Here is a 5714-nt window from a genome sequence, read left to right on the forward strand (position 1 = left end):
AAACCACTGGCCATAGAAGGACTTAACATCTGAGATGAGGAAAAGAACCAAGTATCAATACCTCTAAGCCAAAGTAGAGGGACATTCCTGATTTAATTAGATGTGTACTATTGCATGACCAAATGTCAATAATCTTACTCCCACAAAGCAGAAAATCTAGTATAGGGAGCTATACAAGGCACATAGACATGCATAATAAAAACTGGGTGAGTACCTTCAATGACACAAGAAAAAACAGCTTAGAGGTCTCAAAGGAAGAAAATGTCAGGGCTGGCATAGGATTACAATATGGAAAGAGCAAGAAATATTACCTGGAGGAGGCAGAATTGCAAACCATGATTTAAAGATGGAAATGATTTTGACAATCAAAGGGAGATGAGAGGCGTCCTGGGCACAGGTTGTGATGTAAGCAAAGGAACAAAGCAAAAGACTCCTCACTCCTAGAAATGTAGGTCAGGGGCTAGAATGTGAGAGAATCTTCAAGTTAAGTAGCTTCTACTACAAGGCTTTCTTTACAGCAATTGCAGAGGAATGATTCAGTTATAATCTCTAAAAACTTGCCATGATTATTGTGATTATTCATGAGAATTAGCATACCTTTGGGAAATAGAATATTGATGGAAGTATTTGTATGCTCCGATCCAAAGGTAAAATCCCCCAAGTCAGCCCAGCTGTGAGTAACCTAGATAAAAAATGAAATTGCAAATTTTTTGTAATCTAAAAGCAAAAATAGCAAAATAGAAGTTGCAAACTAGCTAAGACTCTCTTCGGTTTTTTGCACATTAAAGCCTTGCATGAAGTGTAGCTATTTCTGAATATCACAAAAATTTTAAAGATGTTTTAAAATGCTTTTGAATTTCATGAAATTGAAGTATGGTCTTTCTCCAGAACAACATGGTAGAATAATTAGGGCAGTAACTCATGATTCCTACAGAATACATCTGACCAACTCTTCACTAGTAACAGTAGCTAACACTTAAATAGTGCTTGTTATGTGCCCAGTACTGTTTTAAACACTTCACATATATTTATGGAAACAACCCTCTGCTCAAATGAAATTGTAGGCCTAGTCGAAAGCAGTAAGACAAAACACGTAATTAGCCATGAGAATCTGCTGCACCCTGGGGGAACAGATTTCCCACAGAAGTAGACAATGTGAATCCCATGTCAGGAAATGTTTGCATAGCTCCTACATTGAGAACTATAGGGATATTAAAAAATTATGGCAGACATGTTTATTTACCTTACAAAGTTTCCAGAAAAAATTATGGTTGCCAACATTCTAAGGTTATGAAACGGGTGCCTGGGTGGCTTGGTCGGCTGGATGTCTGACTCTTGGTTTCAGCTCAGGTCATGATCTCGTGGTCGTGGGTTCGAGCCCTGTGTCTGGCTCTATGCTGACAGTGCAGAGCCTGCTTAGGATTTTCTCTGCTCCTACCACGCTTGCTCCCTTTCTCAAAATAAACACATAAACTTAAAAATCTTTAAGGTTATGAAATGTGATATTAAAATTTGTATGTCTGGCTTCTGATAGAAAATCTGAAGATCTACCAACTGTGGATCCCCTCACCTTACATGTCGGTAATATACAGGGCAGAATCCTGGGTGAACCCTTTAGACAGTCTACGTGCTCTGCTCTTTAGCTCACCACTGCCTCTGCCCTGCCCCCATCGTGGCCTATAGGCATCAGGTTTGAAAATGTTGGCCTCGGGAATAAATTTCAAATGCTGAATGAATATAACTTGCCTAAATGTATGGCTGGGATATGGTTACTAGATCCAAGGGAGGTATACTTTGAATGTTTTGACTTGGCTAGGAAAGAGTGGAGGTTCAGATAATGTGTCCAGCCTGTTAAGATTTGAACATATCACCTTCGTTTTCCAATTATTTTTCTTTTATTTCTTGTTATAGAATCTTTACATAACAGAATTAGAGGTGGTCTGGTACTATATCTTCCCTTTGTAGACACGAATACTCGAGCCCACTGGCGGTGGAATTAATCCTAGGACTGGCTGTTGACACCACCAAATTCATGACAGATATTTGTCCCCTGGGGGAGTGTTCTTTTGGTCCATTCTTAAGTATTTTATTTTATTTTATTTTATTTTATTTTATTTTATTTTATTTTATTTTATTTTATTAATGTTTATTTGTGTGCATGTGAGAGAGAGTCAAAGCATGAGCAGGGGAAGGGCAGAGAGAGAGGAAGACACAGAATCCGAAGCTGGCTTCAGGCTCCGAGCTGTCGGCACGGAGCGCGACAGAGGGCTCAAACTCATGAACTGTGAGATCATGACCTGAGCTAAAGTTGGATGCTTAACCAACTGAGCCACCCAGGCACCTCTTTTCTTATGTATTTTAATTTATTTTTATTGGAGTTTCTACATATTGTGGGTGTGTACACACTCATGTGTGTTTAAGAGTGAAGAGAATAGATGTGACTTAACCTTAAATTAAATGAAAAAGAACTAGGGAGACAAATAAATGGTCCTGATCATTAAATGTACATTATGGAAATTAGCCAGGTTTTGTTTGGAAGGAAGGCAGAGTCCATCATTCAAGAATGACATCTAGTCGATTTTTTTTCCACTGAAGGTAATAACAGCAGGGACTGGGCACGGCCTCGAACTCAGAGAACATTGAGACGATCCATTAAAATTTACAATCCTATTCCTAGAGCAAAGAGAAGCCGCTAGAGGTCTTTCTTGGCTTGGCCTCCAATCCTAATTATAACTCACAAAGGGATTTCTTAATCCAAGAATAGCTTCTTTAACATTAGAGTAAAGAATAAAATGGTAAAAACTAATCGTCCATATGAGGGCCACAGAACGTCATATTCAGAGCTAAAAAGGGAAAGTTTTCCTACACTAGGACTTTCCTGGCATTGCACTGGCCATATGATCAGCTGTATTTGCTTACTTGGGCTACCATAGCAAAATACCACAGACTGGGTAGCTTAAACAACAGAAATTTATTTTCTTATACTGCTGGAAGCTGGAAGTCTGAGATTCAGGTATTGAAAGGTTTGGTGTCTCCTGAGGCCATTCTCCTTGGCTTGCAAGATGGCCAGCTTCTTGTTACCCCACATACCTCCCTGGGTCTCTACCTCTTCTTCTTTTTTTTTAATTTTTAATATTTATTTATTTTTGAGAGAGAGACAGAACATAAAGGGGGAGGGGCAGACAGAGAGGGGGGACACAGAATCTGAAGCAGGCTCCAGGCTCTGTCAGCACAGAGCCAGACGCAGGGCTTGAAACCACAAACCACGGGATCATGACCTGAGCTGAAGTCAGACACTTAACTGACTGAGCCACCCAGGTGCCCCTCTACCCCTTCTGATAAGCACACCCAACTTATTGCATTAGGGCCCACCAGATGACCTCATTTACTCTTAATTAACACTTTAAAGTCCCTACATCCAAATACAGTTACATTCTGATGTACTTGGATTAGTACTTCAACTTATCAATTTTGGGGGAATGCAATTCAGCCTATAACATCAGCACAAAGTCAAGAGAGGTGAAAAAAAGTTTCAGAGGGACCAGAATAGAGATCTTGATTTAGCCACAGAAAGTTAATACTCAAGATCCATCCCCCCACCCCACCCCAGGTCCACAGAATTCTTATTCCATGTCTATGTGGGTCAAACTATTCTAGGATTGCACCTAAAGAGTGCAACTGTCCTCCAACCACATCCTAGCATGTCTATACGCCTACTGCATATCTCACTGGGAATGACTTAGGAGGGCCAGGCCAGGAGGCACTCAGAGCCAGCACTTGGAGAACTCAGAGTAAGTGCTTCTCTGAATGTTGCACCCTGGGCATCTCCCTTGGTGCACTCTAGTTTTGGCCCGAGGACATCCAGTTAGAGACAGCAGCCCTGGAAGGAGCTAAGACTGAGAAATCACATAGCTTCTGATTCAAATTGCAGGTCAGCTTTATGTTCAGGTTAGGAGGAAGGAAAGTGGGGGACCACCAGAGTAATTTCCCAACTTCCTTGCTCCTCATGTTAAGGTATAGATAGCAGTCAGAAGAGAAAGAAAAAAAAAAAAAAACGTCAAAGAGGGCATATGGACATGAAGTTATTTGGAACATATATTTTATCTAAAATATGTAGAGAATATATTAAAATCTATCAGCCATTTTAAAGGTAATAAAGGAACATTTATGGCTAAAGAGATACTCACGGCAAGCACATATGTGGACTCAATAGAACCACTGGGCCGTCACTCTCCCCTAAACGCAGGAGAGGACAGAAGACACGTGATAGTGAGGTACATATGAGATCACTTACAGCTGGTAATTCTAAGGTTGTTCTGTACTTTCCACTGGGAGATCTAAGATTCAAACTTGCTAGATCCGGAAGCTGATCTTCTAGGATGTTACTGTAAACACACTGAGTATTCCTGTATTTGGGATTTCTTTTTTTTTTAATCAAGGTGGCATGATTCATACCTGTTTCAGGTACTTCAAGTTCACCCATGGGTCAAGGCCCACTGAAAGACAATGGTTGTAATGACTTTTTTGTTTGCTTCCTCCAAGCCTCTGCCAGATGGAGGCTTAAAGCACAGAACAGCACAGACCATGAAACATCTTTAGCTTTACTAGGCCACTAACCACAGTTCTCTTCTCCAGGCCCCTGGTTTGATTAGGAAGTATTAAATTCAATTCTTCTGCAGCACTCTTTAGTTTAATTATGGTATAAAGGTTGACATAATTAGATGACAGCCCGAAGAAGAAAAAAGGCTAAAAAGTGACTTAGTAACTATCTTAACTACAGAAAGGATTTCATGAACTCTATTAATGAAGTGAAGGGTTATCATAAGGAATGGGCTATTCCATAGATGCAAAGATGGGGTGGAAGGCATAAATGGATCTTAGGAGAAGAATTCTAGTTAGTTCATAAGAGAATTTTTTGAAATCTTCTGAGGTTAAATACTAGACTATATCCTGCAGCCATTGACAAGGATAGTTGTTTTATAGACCCACAATCTCTTCAAAGTTTTTACAAACTTCATGGATCTCTGTCTGTCTGAAATGACACTTTGTTCCTGAAGTCTCTTAAATTTTTCTCTAGCAAAACTGATCACCTTGGTCACATAAAAATGTTCTGGAAAGAAACCCTATTAGCCCACAGCTCAGTGTACTCGATGTAGTATAGAAATGTTTATAGTATCTGAAAATGCTTATTGAATGACAATGAATGAATGGAAGGAAAGCATGGTTTAGTAGCCAAAACCCAGAAGTTCATTTCACTGAATTCACTCTGCTGTGGAAGAAGAGCAACCAGATTCCATTTTTTAGTGAAAATTATACTGGGAAGCATTTGCTTCAGTGATAGATCATGTATTAATTAGAGTAAAAGCACTATTGCCATAAGGGACATTACAAGGCCATGATAATAAATCTGCATGAACACATTTCTATCAGCCCACGACCATTTCCCAAGCCAGGCCTCACTTCATTCATTAGGTGGATCGTCCTAGCAGTAAGAGATTAACATTCTGCAACCTTGAGGCTCTAGCTCCATCTGTACTTGGTATCTCAGTGATTCAAAGAAATTATTTTCCCTCAGACAAGTCGAAGAATTAGGGCATTTCTGAGAATACAGATAGGAAAATGTCATGAGTGTCTTATGGTTTAGCAGCTGGGAAAACCAGCTCCTGGCTGTTATTTCTACTCCAGATTTAAATTTCCAGGTGTTAGTCAGATTG

At 39.8% G+C, this 5714-nt stretch overlaps 1 long non-coding RNA gene across 1 annotated transcript; it reads right to left on the reverse strand.

Moving 5' to 3' along the window:
• Window positions 1–364: 364 nt before the first annotated feature.
• Window positions 365–4239, reverse strand: LOC122231249. The gene is made up of 3 exons (XR_006208440.1): window positions 4188–4239; window positions 598–682; window positions 365–460 (listed from the first exon to the last, which is right to left on the reverse strand). It is a non-coding gene; the product is annotated as an uncharacterized LOC122231249 (long non-coding RNA).
• Between the last annotated feature and the right edge of the window lie 1475 nt (window positions 4240–5714).

The sequence above is a fragment of the Panthera tigris genome, chromosome A1 (assembly GCF_018350195.1).
Source record: "Panthera tigris isolate Pti1 chromosome A1, P.tigris_Pti1_mat1.1, whole genome shotgun sequence".
Classification (NCBI taxonomy): domain Eukaryota; kingdom Metazoa; phylum Chordata; class Mammalia; order Carnivora; family Felidae; genus Panthera; species Panthera tigris.